We start from the raw sequence: 26,236 nt of genomic DNA on the forward strand, positions 1-26,236 counted from the left end.
TTTTGATCTGAATGAATGTATCGCTCTGCTTAAATGTTGACATATGTGTAAATTTGTGTAGGATCGAAGGGTATATCTATTAAATAAAATTGTCAGCCAATGAAACAATGTCATATAAACCAAATGTTTTGCTCTTCATTAGACAAAAAATTGTTTTCTTTGTGATTGTGTTTTAAAAGATTAATTTGATAATTTACACATTCGAGGACTGTAAAAGAAGGAATGACCAATCTCTGCTCCACAGCTTTTTCTTCAAATAAATGTTTAGCTGACAGGAAAATGGTGGGGTTTTGCATGTTGGGTTTTACATTTATGTGGACAGAACTTTTAGAGCAATATTTAGTCATATTGTCTGTTTTTGCCTGAGTAGCATCAAAACTATCAGGGACAAGTATTTAGTCTTCAACAGTCTAGAGATTTTCTTACACAAATGTAAGTTTTGAAAGTATGTCATTTTACATTTTACTGTTAACTTATTTAACAGTAAAATTAAATTATGTTTAATATTATTATTTCCATTGATTTATGTTTTTTTTTTCAATTAAAAATGTTTTTATGCAAAGTAAAATATGTGAGTTCCCAAATCCACAAATCAAACCAGTGAAAAGATGAAGTTTATATCTCACTGGTATCTCTGAAACTTTGGACAAACTATGTGAATTTTGAGGTTGTGCTTTTGAAAGTGAAATCATACCAGACTGTGGTTTCACTAGGAACACGTTGTAGGGTTAAATCATGTCAAACAGATCTGTAAAATAGACTGTACTTGTTAGTGATGGAGGTACTTTTAAAGTGGATAACCTTTGAAAAGTAAAGATCCTGCAACAAAACTGAGAAAAAGGTAAAAAAAAAAAAAGGGAAGAAAAAAAGAGAAGGGAGTTCCATGTACTTGTGAAGGACTGTTCCTCCATTAAAATCACGATAGGGTGTTCAAGACAAATGTTTCACTGTATGTTGCAGGCTTGCATTGGCTCTGAATAATTCTGGAAAAAATCCTGGTTTGCTGTATGTGGTAGATGGCTTATGGCAAGCATCCTGAATTCTTCCTGTGGACCTGCTGCTATCCTTCCATTTCACTGGAAGCCAAGGCTGCTTCATCTCCGTTACAAGTGACATAATGGAAGGAAAGAGGGGGTGAAACATTGGCAAGCAAGTACATTGAGAAGAAAATACAGGAAAAACACATTTAATTATATAATTATTTCTCCATACAGAATCACATTTTGCTAGGGCAGGTCTCTTTAAGCTTCTGTATGAGCAGAATTAAATGTGGCTAAAAGTGCATGATATACACTGATCTACAAGAGGAAGACTGGAGATTGGCAGGGGACAGATTTATTTACAAATTTAGCAGTCATTTAGCTTGCTGACATTTCGCTAAGTTCCCTCACCATTATTCTTTTTCAAAAAATGCTTCCTTTCAGAATGAGTCCCTTCTCCATCTCTTAAGTATTATGATGACATTTAACAGCAACAAACCAACTAACAATTTTTTTTAGTTAGGTTTTATCAGGACCCTTTTGCAAAGTCCATGGAATCATTAAAACTTCGGTATGTTGGATCAAGTTTCTTGCCTTAATTTGAACAGAGCTCCTGCTAGCTGCAGTGGGAATTCTGCCCAAGAAAAGTCTCAGACTTTGGCTTAATGACTTACTAAAACCCAGTCAATACATTATAAATTATCCTGATACCAAAATATTAATGGTATTACCCCCATGAAAGAACTATAGGAGAGAATAAGCTTGCTGAAAAAAATCTGGAATCATCAAACTGTTCTGTAGAAGTGTATTGATTCCAGTGATATCTGTGTTTTCCAGTGATATATGTGTTTTGAAAAACAGTAGGAATTATTTAATTTTAAAAAAAATCAGCAAAAACCTGTTTAGGTTTTACCTGAAATACAGTTTTTATTTTTTGTTTGTTTCTAAATTTAATCTTTGTTTCAAAAAGATGTTGTATTTTATATTTTACCATTAATATCTACTGCATTGTATTTTCTTAAGGTTTTTATATTTTATTTTGCTATTCCAATTATTCTTAAATAATATAAACTATATAAAATGATGCTTTTCAAAACATAAGCTGTCAAAACTTGTACAATTTCTTACCTCTCTCACAGTGGAAGATCCTGGGAAAATCAAAGCTCAATCTTCTCTTCTGGTTTGAATCTTTCTTTTTAAACTGCTAAGTTTAAGTTTAGTTTAAGGTAAGTTTAAACTTCTACATTTAAAGTTCAGAGTTTCTATCAGGTGTATTTTTATCTGGAGATATGATGTCAATCCACCTAGACAGTGTAATCTATCATGGAAGAGGAGAGACACAAAAAAAGCACTGAGACTTCTGAGCATTTCTTCACCTGTCTGAGAGATGATAAATAGCTTTTCTTATTTATATACTCTTTTGACTTTGCCTTCACTTTTCCTTTGATGGTAACAGGGTCTAACTCCAAGCAAACTTCCACTGTCCATCCAAACTGCACCTTCTTGATTTTAAAAAGAATGCCTCATACTGAGGAAATTGAGGTGGATTTTATTTTCTGTATTACTGAATATTTTGTTGGTATAACTCCATGTAAAGATGATAGATATATGAAAAATTTTGTGTGTTTACCAGTTTATACTGAATTAGGTTCAAGTATTTCTCCTTGTTTGCAAATATGTACGGGGAGCGGCTTTTCATGTTTCATGCAGATTTGAACATGTTTTTAAAGTTCTGTGCTCCATCAAATGCAGTGATACTGAAATTTAACTATACATTTATTCTGTCTCCAGAAAGACCGTGACTTCTGAGACTGACAGGCTAGAGATGCAACTAAGTGATTCTTTAATAGGACTCTTGTGCTCCTATAGTACATAACTGATTTTTTTGAAACTCCAAATTTTAGCAGCAGGTGTTCCAAACATAGCTAGAATTTGTCAAACTCTACTTTTGTGTAAGTCAATGGAATGTGGTCGAAGCTTGCATATAGTCTTAGTTTAAGCACTTCCTGCTGTTATGGAAACTGCAACTGTATACGAACTGCGTAAAAAGTATTGTGTGAGTACTTCTGGGGGTAACGTGTATTGAGTATACATGTAAATATGATACATCTTTTTGATAAAAATCACAGAATCACAAAATCAAATAACGGTTGAGGTTGGAAGGGACATTTGGAGGTCATATGGTCCAACACCCCCTCCTCAAGCTGGGTGCCCAGGACTATGTCCAGATAGCTCTTGAATGTCTCCAAGGATGGAGATGAATCCACAACCTCCCTGGTTGTGGGCAACTGGGCAACCTGTGCCAGTGCTCAGTCATCCTGACAGTAAAAAAGTGTTTCCTGATTTTCAGAGAGAGCCTTCTGTGTTCCTGTGTTTGCCCATAGCCTCTGCTTCTGTCACTGGGCACCACCAAAAGGAGCCTGGCTCCATCCTCTTTGTATCCTCCCTTCAGGTATCTATATACAGTGATGAGATCTCCCCTGAGCCTTTTCTTCTCCAGGCTGAACAGTCCCCGCTTTTTCAGCCTGTCCTTGTATGTGAGATAGTCCCGTACCTTTGTCATCCCTGTGGGCCCCTGTTGTACCCCCTCCAGTATGTCCATGTCTTCTACTGAGGAGCCCGGAACAGGACACAGCACTCCAGGTATGGTGCCATCCGTGCTGAATAAAGGGGAAGGACTTGATGGTAATACTTTTTCTAATGCAGCCAAGGATACCATTTACCTTCTTTGCAGCAAGGGCACATTGCTGGCTTGTGTGCAACCTGGTGTTCATGAGGACCTCCAGGTCCGTTTCCTGACAAGCAGCTTTCCAGCAGCGGTGTCCTATATGGTGTAGATAGATAGGCAATAGCTCTTTTTTTGGTTGAAATACGTAGTTTCCAAAAGCACACTGTGCCATAAAATATTCGGCTTGCAATTTGTTCTTAGTGAATTTTCCTTAGAGTTCCTTAGAGTTAAGGACATATCTTGCTTCTTTCAACTTGAAGTTTTGAAGATGTTATATAGCTGTGGCGCAGTTAAAATTCTCCTGATCTTTCAAATAAAGGGAAATAATAATATTTGAAAACATGAGTCACCTCAAAATCCTAAAAATAAAAAAACCTCAAACCTTCAAACCCTAGAACATCGTAGAAAGGTCAGGTGTCACTACAGCTGATACGGTAAAGCATGTTATCACTGGTCTGTAGTTAAATAGGCTCCTGTTATAGACCTGTTATTTCAAAGTGGTTCACTTGTGATGTACATGCAATGCACTATCCAGATCTACTTTTCTAAGTTCATCACTTATTAGTGAACCATTTTAATTCAGAGTTACAAAGAGCACTTCTGATCATAATTTCATTCATAGTTGATGAAAAGAGGTAGTCACAAACTTAATTTTAGAACCAACAATAAGCAGTCTCCGTGCAGGCATTTTCCTTTTCACTGGTGTGGTATTGCTGATTAGAACTGGGCTGCTGAACTGGGTACATCTTTTTACATTCATGAATATTCTGATCATGGGTAGTGACTGATTGTAAACAGGTGGTCATAAATAGGGTGGAAAACAAAACAGTGTGAATTTATTGTTTTTAATGTAATATATTAATAATAATAAAATATATATTAATAAAATATATATAACAGTAATAAAAGTGATTTAAAATTTTGGGACATTTTATATATTTCCCATATATATACATGGGAATATATAACATATATATATATAAATAAAATGGTTATTATGCATTCAATTAAAAAAGAGGGTGAGCTGACTGAATCTAACCACATGAGGCTGAACTTGTTTGCCTTGTCTCTAAACTGAGGTTCATATGCTTACCTAATGAAATCTACAGCTGACCTAAAAACCACTATAAAGACATTACTGCACATTCACCCCTTGTTTAGAGGGTTGAAACCTAATTCAGAAAAGTTTATTGTTATCCTAGTTGAAGTTAATTAAGCTATATCATGTTTTGGGATGTTCCTGTCTAGATGACACCAAATATATGAATGTATTTATTTAAAATAAACTTTTAACTACATTGTGAATAATGTTCTCATATGCCCATAGGAACACCAGTCAGCTGGTCCTGGTGGTCCTGTGCTCTGAGTGGTGGTTAGTCTTCCACCCTGCTGTCTCTCCTTCCACTGTTGTTTCTGACACTATCTCATAAGCATTTCTTGGATTTGCTGAATTCAAAGCAATGTGAGATGTGGAAAGGGAACTCTGTGTCTGTCAAACCAAATATCACTGTTAGGGACAAAGAAGTGGGATGTCAGTGTGCAGGACAAGTAGAAGACCAGGTCTTTGTTTAGACTTTTCAATACACACACTTACCGCTGCGGTGTCCAAACAGCCAAATAATCACAGAGGTAGAACTCATTTTGTCATTTAGCCATCTAAAATTGGTATATCTAAGGCTGATCTCATCATTCTGGGCTTTATGGATTGCCAATAAGGAGAAACAACACCTTCAGAGAACAATTAATCTCATCCTAAGTGGCAAACCTGAGCTATCTGGAGGTGCCTTTGGAAGTGGATTCATCTTTCCCTGGTGACTCTGAAGTACCATACATCATTGGCTCAGATTTAAATGTTTAACTTGTAGACATCTAAACCTAGGGCAGATGAATCCTGCCTGGAAGACTTCATCAGTAGTTTTACTGTACATGTCATGCTCACAACTACATGTATTCAGAGTGGCATATAATTCAGGTTTGGGCCCCTCACTTCAAGAAAGATATTTTGGTGCTGCAGAGTGTCCACAGAAGGACAACAAAGCTGGTGAAGGGTCTGGAGCACAAGTCTTATGAGGAGCAGCCAAGGGAACTGGGGTTGTTTAGTCTGGAGAAAAGGTGACTTTGAGAAGACCTTATCACACTTTACAACTACCTGAAAGGAGGCTGTAGTGAGGTGTGTGTTGGTCTCTTTCTCCAAGCAACAAGTGACAGGATGAGAGGAAATGTCCTGAAGCTGCACCAGGGGAGGTTTAGATTGGATATTAGGAAAAATTTCTTCACTGAAAGGGTTGCCAAGCATTGGAACAGGCTGCCCAGGGAGGTGGTTGAGTCACCATCCCTGGAGGTATTAAAAGACATGTAGATGTGGTGCTTAGGTACATGGTTTAGTAGTGGTGAACTTGCCAGTGTTAGGTTTACGGCTGGGCTTGATGATCTTAAAGGTTTTTTCCAACCTAAACAATTCTCTGATCTTTGCCCCTGCAGTGTTTGTACATGCTCTCTCTTAGACTATAGTGGCTTTAAGGAAAAGGCACCTAAATCCATACTAGTAAGCTCAGAGGGCCAGGGACTGTTCTTTGATCAAGTGGCATGGCATGATTAGTTCCCCCCAAACATAGTGGCCTGATCCATACCAGGTAAAGAGCACAGTCATTCACTGGTGCCATTCTCTGAATTGTCCAGACATTGCACTGGTAGGCCCATGCAGTAGTTGTGCCATGAAGCACAACTTTTGTACAGTACCAGTGCTTGAGCCCATGACCCAGACACCTACTGATTTTGTTATATAGGCTCTGTTGTTTTTCCAGCAACTTGGAATTTTGTGAAATTTTGAAGTTCTAAACATTTTACAAGAGAGATTAAGGCAGAAGTATCCTTAATCTTCTTTCATAAAACAGAGATTGGCCACCTCTTTCCTATTCTCCAGTTGCAGATAGAAGAACTGTAAGTCCCTGGGTCCTCAGACAAGCTGTAGCTCTTTTAGCTATGCACATTCCTGATGCTCTAATGGGGTTGATTTCTTAGCTGAGAAAAGGATTGATTAATTGCTTTCCTTTACGTTCCTATTTTAAGTTGAGTACAACCTGCTGGAACTCTCTCCTGGTTCTTCAGATCCTCAGTATTTTGGAGTGGTTGGCATGGCCCTTTCAGAGAGGAAGAAAATACGCTAGTTGTTGGCCATCTAGCATGTCTTGCCTCTCTTTCCTCTGTTTTAGTATCATGGTGCCTTGACTCTTCAAGCCTCTGCAAAACAGCCCAGCTGTAGCAGCTTTCACTCAATAATTATGTAATCACCTCCCTCTCTTTCTTCCTTTTGCAGGCTTCTCTCTGTTCATGCAAATACTGATTTTCAATACCCAGAGCTCATGTTTGGCTCTGCTCATCCCCAGTTTCTAATTTATTTGTCTCCTTCTCTTTGCCTCTCACCATCTCAAGGATGCTCTTATTCCCCCTGCCCTGAATATTTCTCTAAATCTTGCTTCTTAGGATTTTATTCTTCTGACACAGTATCATTTTGCTTCAGCTGATTTTATTCTAGGGTTGCAAAATAGAAGGTTCTTTACTGCTGTCTGTATTCTCTGCCTACCTTTACAGGGCTTTTGATGCTGTTGAATAATTAATATTTGCTAAAGTCCACTTTGAAAATGCTGAAAAAAGGTTAAAATATGTTAGTAAACCTGGGAAAAATACAGAGGAAAGCATACTTAAATGAGCTATTGCTAAAATGTTATTCATATATCATAGAGTACTCTCCTAAAGAAAGTAGATATAAATGGAGATAGATGCATAAAATTGATTGTCAGTTTTATGCCTAAATATGCTGTGATTGAACCCCCTGATTTCTCACAGCTTGAAAATATGTTATAATTTTTCTCAGAAGGTGTACAAAAGATCACAGATTATTTCTGAATGCCGTTTTAATTAGATTTAATGATTTATCCCTAAGTGAATAAGATTATATTCTTCTGTAGGAATCATTAAATTCTTACACTGTATTCTGGTGATGCAGATGGTGACTTCATCTACCAGTAGTTTGGTAATTAATAATTTTACACAGTTAAGCCAGCACTTTCTATCTTTGATAAAACCATTTTTTAATCTAATTCTTTCCATTTCCAGTTCAGGCAAGTTTGCTAAAATACTGCCAGAATCTGTGGTCTTGTGACTGATTAAATGAGTGTCCTAAATATAATTTAAGGCATTAATGATAAATGAGTACTATTTCTATCTGCTCTTTCAGAAGTTTGAGTTGTTTTAAACAATTAAGGTACTTTAAAAGTCTACCTGGGTCCTTCTAGGATCAAGATATTTAGAGAAAAAGCCCTAAATCAAGGGAGTTTTCCATATCTTACATTACATGTATCCAAATGATCTTTCCTGACTTTTACATACTAATTTCTCGCTAAGAGACTGAATCTTTCTCTGAACATTTAAATATGAATAGACAGTGATCAAACAACACCCCTGCTTTATCAAAAGCTATGTCCCTTATCATTTTTCAAGTGCTAAGGTCTTATGCTTACGCTCTCCTTCATCATAGATTCTCATCTCCGTTATCAGACATTGTGGCTTGGATTTGGGCTTGTGCTGGTCCCTTGTATAAAGTTTCACTGTGAAATGAGAATAGAGAGAAACACGTCATTTTCTACAAAGGCCTGATGTAAGGAAGTTGTTTGCCACCTCCTTCTATGGCAAAACCCTTTAGCTTTTGCCTCCCGTTTACCAAAAGCATCTTCTCAGCCAGTAACAATTTGACTAACATCTACTTTTTAATTAAATGTTGTAGCATTTAGGAAGATGCATAATAATCTGGGCCCCAGATCTGCAGCCCTCAGCTTTACAAGATGCTGCTCCAGCAGAGGCTGTAAAGCTCTCGATAAGAGGGGTAAGGAGCAAGGTGCAGGTCCCACAGCGATAACCTCCTGACTCCAACATTATAGGTCTTTCTGCTGGAATTGAGTTCTACATCTTCCTCGATTGGTTATTGTCACAAATGAGTAATGGATGCACCCTGCCTGCGTCCCCAGGTACACAAGCCAGTCCATCAGGCCATCGGGAAGCACAGCTGCTGGCTGCAGGGGCAGGCAGATAACAGTCAGATCCCCAGAGAGATGTTAAAGGCACCGTGACCACCGGGGCCTGAGCCGAGTACCTGCAGCTCTTCTGAGTAACTACCTGCCTGCGACTGCTCCTTGTGCCACTTGGAGTGGGCATTAATCAAGCTGTTCCCTGGGATCATGCAGGAGACCAGATAAAGCGGTACAAACAAATCAAAAGCAGGGAGGCAGCTGGAAAATGCACAGCGTTCTGGCTGTGCTTAGGTTATTTTGGGTGTTTTGGTTTTGGTTGGTTTCTTTTTTTTTTTTTTGGGGGGGGGGGAAGTTCAGACTGCCCTGTTCGCACTGGGAATTACTGTTAGAAGTATATATACTTACCTGCATCAATATATAATATAAAATAAGCCTTGCAAAAATTACCTAGTTACCAACTGAGCAGCAAAATGCACTTGTCAGTTTTTTTGCTGTCAGTGGTGATAACAGAAAAGTAAGTGGTATTTTAGTAAACCTGTCATGGAATTGACTCACGCTGACTGAGAAGTGAGTAAGTAGGTAAATAAGACCGTGTTTTAATTTATTAAGCATGTTCCTTTGAAAGTGATGTGATTTGCATTGCTATCGGTAGTGTAAAGGCTTGACTGGAGGTATTCTAGAGCATACATGATAAAGTGAGTTTCTGTTTAACATTCTGGGTAAATTTGAAGGTCAGCTCAGTTTCTAAATGTATCTAACTTAGACAAATGGTCCATGTGTCCCTCCAGAGGATGGCACTTGTAGTATTACACTGCCTAACATAACAGTATCATTAAATGTATTTTAGGAAATTCTGTTTTGTGACCATGTTAATTCTTGGAATAATAATGATTTGTAATGCAAAGCTCAAGAAATACCTTCTCAAAAGTGTATAACTAGAATCCATAATGAGGCTGGATTTTCTAAAGAACATAACTTCTCATTAATCAGCTCAAGAGATGTTGGTCAAATTTCCAAAACTGATCAGAAGCCAGTGTCTCAGAGAAAAGCAATAGGAACTGTGGTGTACCGAGCTCCTTTAAAATCTAGTCATAACTATTACTGTGTCTATAAAGTGTAACTATATCTTCAATACTATATTTCTGTAGGATTTAATTTGTCCCATTTGTCAACGCCTGAACTTAATAGAAGTCACTATACAACACTGTCACACAGAAGAAGGCAGATACGTTTTATAGCAGAAAACACATCTGGTATTCCTCTGGATGAACATTGCAAAGGGATTTTTGGAATAGGAGAAGGAAACTCCCAAACTGTCAGGATTTGGTACATGTCACCAATCTAGCAGGTACGTATTCTGTGAAAGAGATGGGGGAATGAGAGAGCAGGTGGAAGAACAACCCAAAAAAGTAAAAATTCCATAGTACCTGAATGTTACTACTTAAAATTTCAGAATTAAAATATAGTTTGTTTATGTCTTTTTTTTTTTTTTTTTCTGTTGTGGCTCAGAGCTATTCTGCACTCTGATATTTCCTTTAACTATTGTTTCAGAATATTCAAGTAAAAAGAAATTAATTTTAAATACTCCATATTTCTTTCAAAGCAGAGTATTTACATTAGTTCAAGGTGGAGCTCTCATGAACATGTAGGTTTTTTTGTGCTATTTTCCCTTATAAGACTTTTTCTCAGTTGGTTTTAGCTCTGTTGCTCTTTGACTATTTGGACTGTAATTTTCTATGCTATATTTTTGCCTGAAACAAAATAATTTTAGAAAAAAAAACAATCAGAAAAGATTGTTCAGCATTTTTGGGACTAGGTTCAATGATAAAAAAATAGTATTTTGCTAGAAATGATATTTGTACAACCTTTCATTTAAAAGGTCTAGCATCTCAGAAAAGAGGCATGTTGCTGAAAGTATAGATAATGCTTTTTCACCATCTCTATTCAAACCTTCCCAAACTCAGCTAAATTATAAATCCATGGGTTTTTTAATTTTCACTTGTTTAGTAGGGGTTTGTTGGGCATGACAGAATTGCTGGACAAAGACACTGATGTTTGAAGTCAGGCTGTCTATAGGTCCTAGAGAGCTCTAGGTCCTCCTCCACACTGCAAGGACCCATAGCAGGCACACAGACAAGCTTTGCCCCCACAGAGCTCCCTGGCCCAGTTACCAAAGCTTTTCCATTTTATCTGTCTGTCCATGGAGCCAGTCAAACAAACACAGAGAAGCTTGCTCATATTTATTCTCATCCTTTTCCCTAGTGATGCCAACATTGTCTGAAATGAGGAAGGAGTGGTTTATCTTGGAAAATTAGTGAGGAGGAAGTAGTAGTCCATGGAGCCACGTGGGATTTTAGAAGAAGGGCTGGATATAGGTTGTAGGAAGGCAGAAACACAAAGGATGAATACAGAAGAAGGAAAACTTGTAACATATCTAAGGACAAGTATATAGGATTCCAGTAACTTCAGGTTCCACCTAGGGGTGCCAAGTGCAAACCTGAATTCATACGCTATGGCAATATTGTACGTAGAACATACTGAGTTAATGGGCCTTCTCACCTTCTAAATTTCCTTTTGTTGAGCACCTTAGCGCATCAAGCCCCAGGAATTATAAAGTGAGTAACCTGAAACAAGGAACTGATAGTTACTCTCCGAGATGCCCATCTCCCTACCAGTTCACCTAGAGTGACCATGCTTATATTCAAGGTACCTATTGAAACAATGAGCATTACAGAAAAAATATGTTCTGAGATATGGTTGGCATTTCTATCGCAGAAGTGGAGAGAGAGCTCAGCCCTATGGGTGCTGCTTATCTGTACCAGCTGTGACACCATGCATCCCTTCTTTACCATCCTTTGATCCATTTCCTGCATATGTCCCTTCCCACTTCTGCAGCAGGAGACACAGGATCTCTGCAAACAGTACCTTCCTTCATTGCATGTTCACTCTTGTTGGGCATTGAAAAGTCTGGCTCAGCAGAACATGCCATGTAAAATGGCCATCAAATTTAGCTTATCTCAAATTTTAGACTGTTTACTGTTACCAGAATGTCGCTGGGTGCTCTTCATTCTGGCCCTTGTCCCCAGTAAGTCACAATGCTGGGGATAATAATGTCACAAAACAAGACACCTCTGTTCAGTATGTAGGCTTGGGGTTTAATTCTGCTCCCAGTGGAGTCAACAGGAATACTAGTTTCAAACTAGTAGGCTGATATTCAAAATATAGAAAGAAAAAGACAGCGTGGTACATTGTGATTTTAAGATAGAGTAGTGATTTAGGAGGACAACTACTATTTTAAAAGAGTAGTTATGCACATTTAAGAGAAAAGGTCTTGCAAAACATGACAGTCAACAGAAATAAATAAAGGGGAGAATGAATCATGTCAAACCTCTCTGCTGTGCTTGAAGTGCAGCCACAAAGAAAGTTCTTGTTAGAATCCAAGATGTGAGGATCCATTTCTGCCTAACAATCTCCCACTTCTGCATTCCCTGAAGTGTATCCCATCTGCTTTTGGGAGCTCTCTTTGCAATATGCAGTGATTGCAGGATAAGCACACCATTTTCCTGTCAATACTTTCCTATTAGTCTCCTGGATCCATACATCATCGTCTTGCTGGCCTGCAGTTTGCTTATCTTTGTCTCTGAGGCTGCCTTTGATTTATCTAACACCCAGGTTAATGAGGCATGGAGCCCAGGGTGGCTCCAAGGATAATGTACTCCTGTATAAAAATGCTTAAGGAAGGATCAAGTGATAATCCATTCTAGACTAAAAGGCCTAGCTCTTCAACAAATGTTGTATTTCTTAATCGCTAAGCTAAGGCTATAATAGCTCCCTGTTAAGCTACTGCCATCAGTAAAACTATGCACACTAACTATATGAAATTTACAAAAGAACTGAAAATTAGATTTTAATTTGTGTTCCAAAAAAGGCAAAAAAAAGTTCATTTGTTAGGAACAGTTATCACCATTATTTGATGGTATTCTTATGCAAAAATAAGTTAGTTTTAATATTTAATTTACAGTAATAGTTTTATATTCCCTCACTGGGACCTATGTTTTTCTAAAGACAAAAATAACAGAAGCTAGAATGTTACTGTGGCAAGTATAAATCAAACTAGCTATTTCAATAATGGAGGTAATTACAAAGTATATATATCTGAGATGTACTGAGTGGTTAGGGGTTGTTTAATTAACATAAAAATTTCAATATCATCAGCAAGTGTGTTGGTATCACAAAAGCACTGTTAAAAATGCATCTTAAAATAGTTATGCCTTTCTCTGTTCCTAGCTAGTACATAAGGCTAATAATATACTTTTACCTCCCATTTCTGCTAATTACCATCTTACACAGAAACATTTTAACAAAAGCAAGGTGAAGCTCCAAGTAAGCTTTCAAAGCTATATTTATTTGTTTATTTTTAAAGCTCTCTACCACTTATTACTCTGATGTCTTTTTTGGTTGTCCTTTTATTTTTTGTTATGCTTGGTTGACCTTCATGTTACCAATTGGCTATGGGCTCCTGAAATAGGTGTAATGCATAACCATTTAGAAAATGACACAGCACCAAATAACAGGACCATTCCTGTGGGATGCCGTGCTCATATTTTGGAGTAAAACCACACACAAGCAAGGCTTTCACCAGTTGGCCCACCACAGCCCCCAAGGACTTGACCCAGGTAATAAGTCCTTTACTGGTCACTAACCTACATTATTGAGATTTAGTTTGGCTTTTGATGACATGACATTGTTAAGGGTTGTTATTGAGATGTAAATGATCTTCCAGTGGGTTATTTAAGACACATGAAAGACCTAGTTTAGAATGAAAATTAGGTATTGATTATTCCAGCAATTAACAAAATAAATTTTAGCACCTGTATTAACATTTTCAGAAGTCTTAAATTATTTTTTGCTCAGAGTGACCCAAGCAGTTGGACCAATTTCTCAGGAATCTTTAAGATGTTTTGAAAAAGGAAAATAAAGGTAAACAAATATTGCTGTGTTCTTTCTGGTCTTCTGTTTTAAAAGTAATTTTTCCTCTTATATCTACAATGTATTACAGTAGAATGTGATGCAGTTGTCTATGCAGTTGCATACTATGCTCCATAGATTCTTTAGTATTAAAGTCAAGTTTGGAGCATATACAAAAGTAAAATCTTTATCCTGTTTGTTCCAGCTTTTTTTTTTTTTTTTTTTTTTTTTAATTCTATCATTAGAATCATAATCATCATCATCATTGAATGGCTGGGGTTGGAGAGAACCTTAAAGATCTCCTAGTTCCACCCCCCCTGCCGCGGGCAGGGACACCTTCCACCAGACCAGGTTGCTCAAAGCCCCATCCAGCCTGGCCTTGAGCACTGCCAGGGATGGAGCATCCACAGCTTCTCTGGGCAACCTGGTCCGGTGTTTCACTACCCGCACAGTAAGGAGTTTCTTCCTAATATCTAATCTAAGCCTGCCCTCTTTCAGTTTAAAGTAATTACCCCTTGTCCTATCACCATATGCCCTTGCAAAAAGTCCCTCTCCATATTTCTTTAGGCACTGGAAGGATGCTATAAGGTCTCCCCAGAACCTTTTCTTCTCCAGGCTGAACAACCCCAATGCGCTCAGCCTGTCTTCATAGGAGAAGTACTGCAGCCCTCTGATCATTTTTGTGGCCCTCCTCTGGACTCCCCTGCTCCAACAGGTTCATGTGCTTAGAGTAATATAATTTCTCAATTACAGAGTTCATTTTCTTTGTTTGCATTTCTTTCCTTAGTACTTCAATTCTACTGACTTAAAAACATCCTGAGATAGAAGGCAGCCTTTTCAGATGCCTGTTGTTATTTATAAGCACCTCTTAATGGTATAGAGAGCACACATATTAGCATAATACATTTCCCTGTTATACTTAAGTGGAGAGTGTGTTAGTTTATCCGTAGATATTTTAACTAGGAAATGTGTTTCTTGCATTTTTCACATGGAATAGTGCTGAGAAATCTTTAGAGGCTGTTACTCACACCCAAAAGGTCACATGGCTCCGGTATGTACTTGGTTTGTTAGCAAAAATCACATGATATAAATATATTTTATAACTAACTCAGCTTAGTCCTCTCTTTTTCTCTTTCTGTTCTACAAGCTCCAGCCAATGACAAGTGTTAGGCACTAAACAGACACATGCTTTCTAGTTATAATTTCACTGTTTGGGTCCCAGTGATACTTTAATATATAAAATATTTAGGTAGGGAAATGGCACAAGCAGCTTGACTGGACTGCTAGAACTCATTACTTAATGTGTTGTCTGTAGATGGTACTGAACTCACTGAAACTAATACTGCGGTCATGTGCTGTCTTTTGCGTTTCTGTATCATGTCAGGATCCTCCACACCTCAGATAATATTACACAGAAAATTAGCTGCCTACCCAGGGCAGTTTGAACATGGCTTTCAGAAAACTCTTCCGCGCAGTGATATTTCAGCTTAAGAGTCCCTTTTAAAATAGCTCAGCTAATAGCAGAGTCAGAATTTTCTAACATTGACTTTTCTTGAACAGTTCTTTCTGTCTTATTACATACCTTTTTTCTGCTCTCTCAATCCTGTTGTTCAGATACAGGCAAAATATCCACTGATTTAAACGAGTTTAATGTCCCCTTCTTATGAATCCCTGTCATCAGTTCAACATCTGAATCATAAGGAGGGACACTTCTCTTTCAAGACATGACAGAGTGCATTGCTTCTGACCTTAGTGGAGGATTTAATGAATGGGTATTTACTGCAGCTTTCACATCAGTCTCTACATCCACTAAACATGTGATGCCAGCTTGGTCATTTTTGTTTTGTTTGGGTTTTTGTTTGCTGATCAATCCAATAAGAGATAAGCAGGAACTCCTGGTATAGGAATTTTTTAGTTTTTCTGACATAGGGGTTAAATGTTAGCTTCCGTTAGTATTTTGAAACACAGAGAAAATCTAATGATGTCAACATACATCAAGATATAACAATAATCAAAATAAAAGCATGAAGTTTGCCCTTATCAGACTTAAAGAAATTTTGTTTTTTAGGTCTAAAAAGCAAGACATATCCGCTGAAACACACTAATAGATATTAATCATTAATAAGGAATTAGATACATACAGCTATGACTCCTATGAATAGCCAGGCGATAAAAAGAAAACCAGTATCTTCTGTTTTCTCTGTACATCTCTCAGTAACTTGATTACTTCAGGTGTTGTTCTTCATACAGAGCTCTTCTAGTATATCTTCTGAAGAGCAGCAGTGCTGATGTTTGATTCGGATTCAGACTCAACTACCTGTGCACTTTCCTGTAAAGCACCTGGTAAGTGCAGAAAGACATGCAGCTTAAAAGATGAATGATCCTCTGGAAGGGCCAATTTTTGTCCATTAATACATAGGACGAAGTACCCCTAGGTACTAATGTAAAGGTGAGGTTTCTGGCCTTTCAGATGATCTTTCCTAGCAAGTTCTTTCCTGCTTTACTGAAAGACATCCCAGCTCAAATGCTTGTGTCAAGTGCAACTAGGGGACCATCCTGCAGAAATAAAACCAAATGCAGTTAAGTAAAAAAGAAAAAAAAATATCCAAACACATTTCATAATGCATCCAGCAAGACAGATTCAATGTTCAATGTTCAATTCAAATTCACTGGCCTTGTTCCCAAAGGTCACTGTAGCTGGGGCCACATCTAAAACGCACATATCCCTTTGAGTGTGGGGGTTTTTTCAGCGGAGATTGTCTCCTCTTTTAGAACTTAGATTCCTCTAGAGAGATTTTCTAAAGAGGTCAGCACTTTGCTGTTCCATAGGCAGCACAGCATCCCAGTTCCACCAGACTCCTTTTCTTTCCGGATGTGCTCTACCAGCACCACCAGTGCATATATCCAGGCTTTAAAAACACACTCCAGCATGTTTTCTGACCTCTGATTGCAAGTAAAGATTATTTCCCTCAGATGTTCCTATAATGGGAATGTGTATGTTGTGCTGTTTGCATATAGAAAGACGTGAAGCTGTAGATAGGAATATGTGAGTGAATGCAGTTTTGTGGCACTGGAGGCAGGGCACTGTGGAACTGAGTCTGTAGATAAGCACATATCATGAAATATAGGTACATGTCCCGCTTGCTGTTGGGATACCAACCTTGGACTGTGACACAGACATCATCTCTCTCCCTTTCCTGAAACAGCATCTGCTAAACAAAATAATTTCACCTGCAAATATCACCTGATACAACAAATTTAAGAGAGATTTGTGTACCTTGCATTAATAATAAATGTGAAACAAAGCCTGATATTTTAGTTTATAAAAAAATACACCAGTGTATACTCAAGAAACATTCATAATAAATGTCAGCTTTAGGAAAAAAAAATCCTTAATATTGTTTAAAGTATTAAAGGAGCGTTTTGCTTGAATAACTGCAAAAAAATTCAAACCACTTTCAATCCATGGTTCCTGTTTGTGGGTGTTCTCAACTTAAACTCTAGCAATTCTACAGAATTTACTCCATGCTTTACTGTTAACTAAGATGACTGATAAGATCTGCATAACTGGCTGTCATGACCAAAGACACCCATGAAACTGGCTAAGGAGAAAGGTGCTGGGGTAGACCTGAGTGGCTCAGGTACCTCAGGCCATTTGGGTACCTGTTCCTTGTGGTGCCACAAGACAAGCTCAGATGCAGAAACCATTGCTTCCCGTGGGCTGTCACTCAGATGGCTACACAGGTAATTAATATACCTGTAACTCTCATCTTTCCTATCTTACCGATCCTTAAGCAGTGGGAGAAGTCATTGACATTGCTTTCCTTGCTTTGCTCTGTTGTGTTTTGTGTGTAACACAACCACAGAACCTCATTGGTAGTGTTTTTTTTCTCATTATAACTGTTCAGATTTGTATAAAATACTGTCAGTGAGTAATTACACATTTATATATCTATTTCACACAGTGTGCGAACAAATAAGGTTCTTCATGCAAAGCAGTGAATTACAATGCACAATCTAGTGTTTAACTAGAATTTGGCATGAATTAAATACACTGAGAATAGCAGACTTCAATCCATATGAGAAGAGAGAATACCTAGTGGTAATCTAATCTGTCTTCTTGCTACTCTTATTGCTCCATTTATAACACAGTTTTGAAGTAAGGCCACCACTTGAAAAAGGAGAAGGTAATTTAAGAAGTCCAGATCTTTAGTACACCATTTGGATGAGAAATTGCTCAGTTCTTTAGGCAGCTCAAGTCCTGCTTTCAGGGAAAAGTGCTGAACTCCACTCTGCCAATTGTCATACACTGGAGTTATCCCCTGATACTGTATTCCAGGAAACCCGTGGCTTAGTGGATTCCTAAGCAGACGCAGTTAAATGCAAAATGTCAACCATGCAGAAACAAAGGATGAAGAATTTGCTTCTCCCTCACTAGCAAGTGAAGCCCATGGGATCGTGAAAGAGGAAGAGGGGAGCAGCCGTACACCCAAGCTATACCTGGGTCTGTATTTGTCTTGTCTGACAGCACAGCAAGTGGTACGCTGGTGAGAAAAGGGTTAAGGAAATACTTTTGCGCATGAGAATAAAAACATTTGCCAGCAATGCTGACATCTACAACTGAGGTCTTCAAAGGGGAATATTAGTCTAAATGATGAGATTTGGATAAGCACACATATTTTGTATTAGAATGACAATTTCTGAAGTGAGATTATGTTTTTTTGTGAGTTCTTCTTCCTTGGAAAATGCAGTAACTTTCTGATATGTGACTCTTCTCTTCTGAACTTTTCTGGTTTCCACCTGTCTGGTTTAGCCCTTCTTTTGGCATTGTTATTTACACCTGAAGAACAGAAGAGTGGGACGCACTGTGCTAGAAAAGTCTTGAGTTCTCCACCAACTACACAGAGGCATACATAAATCTAAATGACTGAAAAATACACTTTAGCCAATAAGATAAAGTTGCATAATTGATGAAATCCTGAAGCCTTTATTCAGCCTTTTCTCAAAAACAACAAGCATGCAAGTCATCAGGAGATTTCACTGAGTTGTGACTTACATTTGGTGATCAAGGTTGTTTTGTTTGAGCAAGATGAGGGGGAAGAGAATAGTGGGAAGAGAAAAGCTAGGTCATTTTTCTTATTCCCCTTTAATCAGTTAAAACTGACATATAAACAGAACAGCCAAACTGAAAGAGTTGCTCATCTTTTTCATGGTAATGCAAACAGCTGGGTTTCACAAAGGAATGATGTTTGAAATTTTTTTTCTTTTTCTAGCTGAAGCAAAAATGAAGGTAGGAATTGTTAGAAGTTAATATACAAGATCTCCAGGTGTTTGGTCATAAAATAGGTTTTGTATTTTTATTTTATTTTCTCTTTCTCCCCCTTCTTCATTGACAAAATCAAAAGCAAGAAAGAGTGATGAGATTGCAGGGATGAGGAGAGAATGAGAACAAAACTTTAAAATCTTTTACAGTTTGTTAAAAATATTCTCCCAAAATTTTCATCTGAAAGCAATTTGATTGTGTCTTTTATTTACTAGCAGAACATTCTGAATGTACGAGGTGGACCCCCTTCCCAAAGGTCTTAAGATTGAACTAGAAAATGTGTAGTCAAAGCACTAGGGAACTTTTTTTTTTCCCCTGCTGAATACCCTATGCCGCTGCGTGCTAACAATACACTCAATGTATATACAAAAAAGGGTTTTGTAAGCCCACAAAAGCATGCTGATGTGGCTTGCTGCTTCTCCGGTTGTGAATCTTTCCCTTCAGGTGCTAGTGTGATCCTAAGTGTTTCTTGCCTTCAGCCCTGCAATCATACAGATTTGTATTAATGCAGTTTTCTGCCAGCCAGAGGACCAAGCCTCCAGCGTGGAGTCAGAGCCTGTGGGTTCAAATCCTGACTGCCACGGAGTGATGTTGGGCAATGTGTTAGCTCTGTGGCTGGGGCTCTAAGCAGTCGGGTGAAAATGCTGTTGTAGAAAACATTTGGTTCAGCAGATGTGAGAGAATATTATGATGTGAAAGGCAAAGCATTTCCCTGATTCTTACAAAGCTGATTTCTTCCTCACCATGCCAGAAGAAAAACTTTACATTTCAGGTTTTTCCCACTTTGAGAGTGCCTGGCTTCCTTGAAACAACTTTTGGACAGAGAATTTAATCAGCAGCAATGAAATGCCGTGCTGCAAAACTTTTTTTTGTTTTATTTCCCTTTCACCCTAATTACATTGCAGAGCATATGTAAATGGTTGTGCTCTTCCTTTTCCCCTTCTGATCCTTTTCTCTATTTTCTTTATAAAAATTTAGAACAAGTACAATTTTGAAAGGAGATATTATTCTGTCTTTGGTTATTAAAAACAACAAAAAAATTGGACAGATCTAATTTATCATTTTTTAGACTTTTCTTATCAATTGTTTCTTTCAGCTATAAGTAGATCCCACAGCAAAATTTGCACTCAGACAGAGCTGGTTTTTTTCTATGAGCTATTTGGACCCAAAATGTTAAGATCCATAGTAAGCATAATTTGAAATAACATATTCTGTGTCTAGATTAAATAGGCTGTGTCCTGGAAAAGTTTATAGTCAGAACAGGTTAGGAGCCAGAGTTATTGTGCAGAAATAGAAGTGCAAAGCTAACATAATGCAATGGATGTTATCTGTAGCACTGTATTACCTTAATATTCCCACTGGTTAAGATATCCATCTGATTAGTCTGAAGATGTCACATTATCTGGTAATGCCGAATATACATTAAAATGGGGAAAGCTATGGGTGTGATTGAACTGTGATAACATATGGTTTGTACAATCATTGGCCTCTTAAGAACTTAACTTCCAGCTGGGGTCTGTGTAACATAAGAAACAGGGAATCACATTTCCCCCATCTCTGCTTCTGGCAGGTGTGTGCTAGAGACTGACTGCTAAATACTTCGTAATTAGTATGCCTTGGAGCAGTAACTGTCATCTTACATCTGTAACTGGAGTGAGGGCACTGTTAGCATGACTGTGTTCATTTCTTTAGCGTCCCAAGCCTACAGACCTATACAAGGCTGCCTGAAGGATCAGTGTTTGATGCATGAACCATAGGCAGACCTCAGAAATGTATCTAATTATACCAGTATCTGACTGCACTATTGTAGCAAGATGTATTATTCATAGACAAAGATGAACTGCTATTCAAGGATAGAAAAATCTTACATATTCTGCCAGTTCTAAAGTTCAATGTCTAATTGAAGATTAAATAGTTTGAGACAATCAATAGCTGTATTTTTGATTTTCAGAACTATTCCTGCATTACATGAACTATTGTCATGTTTCCCAGTGAACAATAAAACATTGGTATCACCTTTCAAAGTGTGTGTGAGAGAGAGAGACAGAGAGAGAGGGAAAGGTAAATTTACCACTAAGACATAAAGTTAAACAACTTTCTGGAAATGTGTAGCAGTACCTGCAACCTTTGCATTCTTTACTAGAGGCCAGGCTTTTTTAGAAGCAGTGTGTGGGTGTTGCTCATAATGTTTTCACTTGTTTAAAAAACATAATCCTCCCTTGTGGGGGGAGTACAACTGAAAGCCACAGTAATTCTTTTTTGACAAATTGATAGCCTTTCTTTTATCTTAGTTTGATCCACAGTACCTATTTTAAAACCATCTGTACCGATCAGAAGCCATATGCCACAAACATGAACGAGCATTTAGGCAGCAGCCAACCCTCATGCAAAATCCAGAAGAAGGTTCCCTACCCACGGCTGCGGGAGCTCCGATAGCGAGGGGAAGCAGGTTCCATTTGGACATCATGGTGTCTACAGGCACTTGTTTTTAAAACAGGGAGGATTTAGTTTCAGTTTTTGAGTCAGTCATGTAGAAAGGGGACCTCAGAAGAAAATGTGTCCTATTGAGTGCTTCAAAAACACATTACATTTTACTCTGAAATCAATTGGCAGCACCTAAGAGCTGATATTGTGTGACTTGACAAGATACACATCTGAGCAGGTGGATCATGACTTTCTTCACTTCTCTTCACAAATGATTTATGTCCAGATGAAGATGTGTCTTGTGTCATCTCCTAATCACCTCTGGACATGGAATTGGGATCCTTCCGTCACACCTTATAGCTGAGCTTATGCCTCTTAGAGTCACTTCTAGACAAAGAATGCAGTCCTCAGTTCCTTTTACTGATGGCTAATGAAAGTGTTATCTGTAGCTGTTATCCAGGAGTTAATCCAACTGACAAAAATAAATGCTTTCAGGGAGATTTTGTCTACCTAATTTTTCCTTAGATGTCTGGGTGTTTAATAAAGCAGCCTTCTTAAATTAAATTCTTAGAAACTACAAAAAAAAAAAAAAGACTGATGTTTCTCAGAAAATCTGAAAGCTCTCCAAATGGTTTCTAAAAAGTAACCATTTCCTTTAGACTTGACAACACCTCAGTTAGGTATCTAACTTGGATAAGGCTTCTCCTCTGAGGCAGAATCTACCATGTAGGATCAGTTTCCTTTAGGAGGATCAGTTTGCTAGATACCTCAGGCATGATCACTGGAATACTACCCGTGCAGTTCCTGGACTCTAGTTAGTTAAATAGATCAGATCCTCCTTTTATTGCTGAGCATACCTACCTCTAGCTCTGGGAAACTGATATGCTTGTTTACAAATAAAGAACCTGCATTCAGAAGTCTTTTCCCTATGCTTGCACTTTTTTACATGTCAAATAACTTCTCAAGCTTCACCTTGATAAACTAAATAGTATCTTTGGTCTCCAGGGCAGGTTTGCCAGGCCCTGAATGCCTGCTGCTGAGATGAGTGCCCTTAATGCTGGGAGTTGGAAATTCTCACCACCTCTCAAGAGGTAGCCTTTATCAAAAAGATACCTTTAATGTTTCTTAAATGTTTCAGAACTCAGGGTTCTTCAGCCTTCTTAAGAGGAGCTGGCATATGTGCCTGTATATTGAAAGAATGTTTTGCATTAAATAGTCAATATTTATGTAAATGTCTGAGACAATGTCTGACAGCAACCTGACTGTTCTTACGCAGATAAAATTGAGATGGGTGCCAGGATTTTTTTGAAGATCTGAAAGAAACATCTAGTAAACACAATAAATAAGAAAATAGTTCAAAGGAATCTCTGAATCTGGTGTGTAATATCCTTTGAATGGTTACTGATAGTGGCAAGTGGGATAGGGAAGGATAAAAGCAAACAGGGTTTTAGCCAACACAACTTTTACAGTGTAGTTGCCTGAAGACATTTTCCAGAGAGGAAAGACAGTGTCTTTCCTCCAGTCTGGACTGAATTTTCTGTTCAGAGGTATGGCTTACAAAGAAAGGTATTCACACAAGTTCATGGGAGAAGTCTAAGAGTCAGAGGAGGAACCTGACCTAAGATACTCTGCATTGCCCTCTCAGGAACATTGGCTGTCTGCACTGGCTATAGAAATAAGCTATGGAGATGGGTCTGCTCTGAATAATCACCTAGAAGGAGTATTCCTCTTACTCATTATTGGATAGGCTGGTGATTTACCACCAGCCCACGTAAAGGACATTGCAGAGTTGCACTGCCTGAGGCTACACTGTAAAAGACATTGCATCCAGTACGATGAATCCCTCTCAGCTTTCCTAGCTGTGTGAGCAAAGTGCTATCCCAGCCTGGATTCATGCCAGGTTATTGAGGGGGGCAGCTACGTTCACCTCTAGCCATCCCTCTGTACTCTGTGGCAAGAGGCAGACGTTACTGGAGGTGATGCAGAACTTGTCTCTGTCCTGGGAGAACAGGATGACGTGCTCCTATCCGCCTTGGCTAAGTTAGCGCCCTGCTGCTCTAAACCACCTTCTCAAGATCAGTTTGGTGAAGTAGCATCAAAGCAGCTGATATAATACAGAATAACAAACACAGAAGTATTGCAAGGCAATAATAGCAAATTATCAGAGCCACATTACCATTCAGCTGACGCTTTCATTGTGAAACACCAGCACATCTGATCCCAAAATCAATCCTATTATTTAGCTGGGAAAAAAATCTCCTGTAGTGCATGGGATACACAAATCCTTAAAGAAAACTATCTTAAGTAGTAAGAAAAGGTTTACTGATAGCATCACAGTTCAGTTTTCTCTTCACTGATGATAGGATATTGTGCTCCCCAGGTGACATTTTCGTCTGGGAGATAAATGATAACATAATACTTGGCTAAGTTCATATTAGTTATTCTTTCATTACTTCTTTCTCTTGTTTCTTGCTATTACTTTCTTCTTTCCTTGCTTGTAGCTCTGGCTTTTAAACTGTCTTTAATTCCTGACACTCCATGCTCATGGGAGTCTCTGCACTTTGAGAATACTTGACATTCAGGAAAATACACTTTATATGTTAAAAATCAATGGTGACACAATATTTACAGCCCAAAGGCCAAACATTTGTGTTTCTTTATAGAGAGTAAGTGCTTGGAGACCAGCTTTGTGTTGCTAAGCTATAGACATCAAAGAATAATAATACTGCAGTTTTATACTCAATGGCTTGAGTGAGTTCCAACACAGTTAAGTTAAAGGACTAGCTGATTTTATGGGTAGTTCTTTTATGGATACTCTTAATACAGAGATGGATATAAGCATTATTGTTTTTTCCCTGAACTGTGAACCAAGTCTCTTTGTCTAAGATAAGGTCACCTCTTTTGTGCTAAAATATCCATATAAAGTCTAAAATTACAGGACAATACTTCCTCCTTCTCATGAAAAAAGATAGATTCTTTAAAAAGGTATTTTTGTGGAAGTCATGATTAATTCCTTGCAAAAAAGAGGCCATAATGTGATACTGCTTTCTCTCTTTCTTGCTATTTATATAATAAATGTACACCATTTCTGAAGGCTTGATTTTTAACTAAGAACTGAAATAAAAGCTACTTTAGAGATTCAGCCTTTCTAACACAAGAGGTAGTCTGTCATTTTTGCACTGTTTACAGAGATTTGTTTTATATTCTAGGCAAGATTTATAATGTTTTTAATTGGCATATTTTACTCTAATAGGCTTAATTTTGGTGGCTGAGACAAAAACACTGCAAGGCATTTATTACATCATTAGAAACTGCACTATGTATCTAGGGAATGCAGTGTCATTTGGTTTGTACGTTTGACCTCTGCTTGTTATTAGGTGTACTTTACTAAATCAGCAGAAGGAGATAGGTCACTAACGACTATTACCAAGCTAATAATAATTATAAGGGAGAAAAACCATGTTATTGATGTTTCAGACATCATTTCTTATATGCTGTTCCTGAGACACTGATTTGTGATTTGCATTATTAGGAATGAACTTTCGTTGACCTGTCCTTTAACATAAGTTAGACTGTTTGGCCTGATACTTACTACTCTCCTATCTAATGATGAAATTATTGTATTTAACTCTTGGAATGGATTTTTGGATGATTTTGATGCCACAGTAGTTCTAGAATAAATAAGAGAGGACATGTATTAGAAATAGTCCATATGAGGAAAAAAATATCTTGATAGATAATAGAGGGACCAACAGAATTTAGACCATATTTTGAACCACTGAAAAGTTATATTACTTCTGAGCAATACACATCACGGGAGTTTTATTATAGTCTGACTCTCTCTCTGAACATATGTGTAAGCATATGAGGAAATGCAATGACTTCAACAGGGCTTGTACTTTAAATTAAATTATCTGACCTGTGCAACTAGTGGCTGCTTTGCTGGTTGGTGGTGGTCTCAATAAAGCCAATTGGTCAGAAATGTGTGGAAAGAAATAGGCTGGGTATGTTTATACAGACAGAGCTGTTTTATTTTACCTTGTGGTACTATTCAGTCAGTGAACATATATCTTTCCTATAAGGTCTTTGCAAGACGTACTTTGTTGCTAATTTTGCTCCATCTGGAAAGATCTAAACTCTCAGTCAGGGGTCAGTCCATCAGGTTTGTGATATGGGGTATAAGTGAAGCAGAAGGTTTCTATTTGCCAGATGCAAACATGTGCAACTGCAGCTCAGAATACAGAAGCTCACTGTGAAAAACATCACATCATTTATCTCCAGCGTGCAGCAAAATCCCACCAAATCAAGGCAATCTTTCTAAAGTAACTGAGTGATCTTAATGGTCCATAAATGAGGAAGGGCATGGTTGCTGGGACCCCTTGGCAACAGGAATGTGCGTCCTGCGGACCTGGGAGGGAGGAACAAACTAGCCTTCCTCAGTTTCTCACCAAAATGCAACACATTGACATGTTTATCCCAAACACCCTCTTCCAGACTCTGCAGTTCAGGGTCCAGGCAAAACTGTTAGGATCACCGTGGTGGTGGGGGTGGTTGTGGTTGCTCTTTTAGGTGGTGGCCAAGGCTCCACGTGCCTGGCCATGTGCTGGTATGGGACTGGTGTGCAGGTAAGGGGCCTGTGCTTGGCTCAGCTGGCCATTTGCAGCCCCACCAAAGAAGGTGTCTGACTGACCAGGAACCCAAAGGGTAGGATGCAGTTGGAGCTAGTCAGTAAATCACCTTTCTTTAGTTGCCACCAGTTTCAGTAAAAAAATGTTTTCATTTATTA

This window comes from Falco biarmicus, chromosome 2 (assembly GCF_023638135.1).
Source record: "Falco biarmicus isolate bFalBia1 chromosome 2, bFalBia1.pri, whole genome shotgun sequence".
NCBI lineage: Eukaryota > Metazoa > Chordata > Aves > Falconiformes > Falconidae > Falco > Falco biarmicus.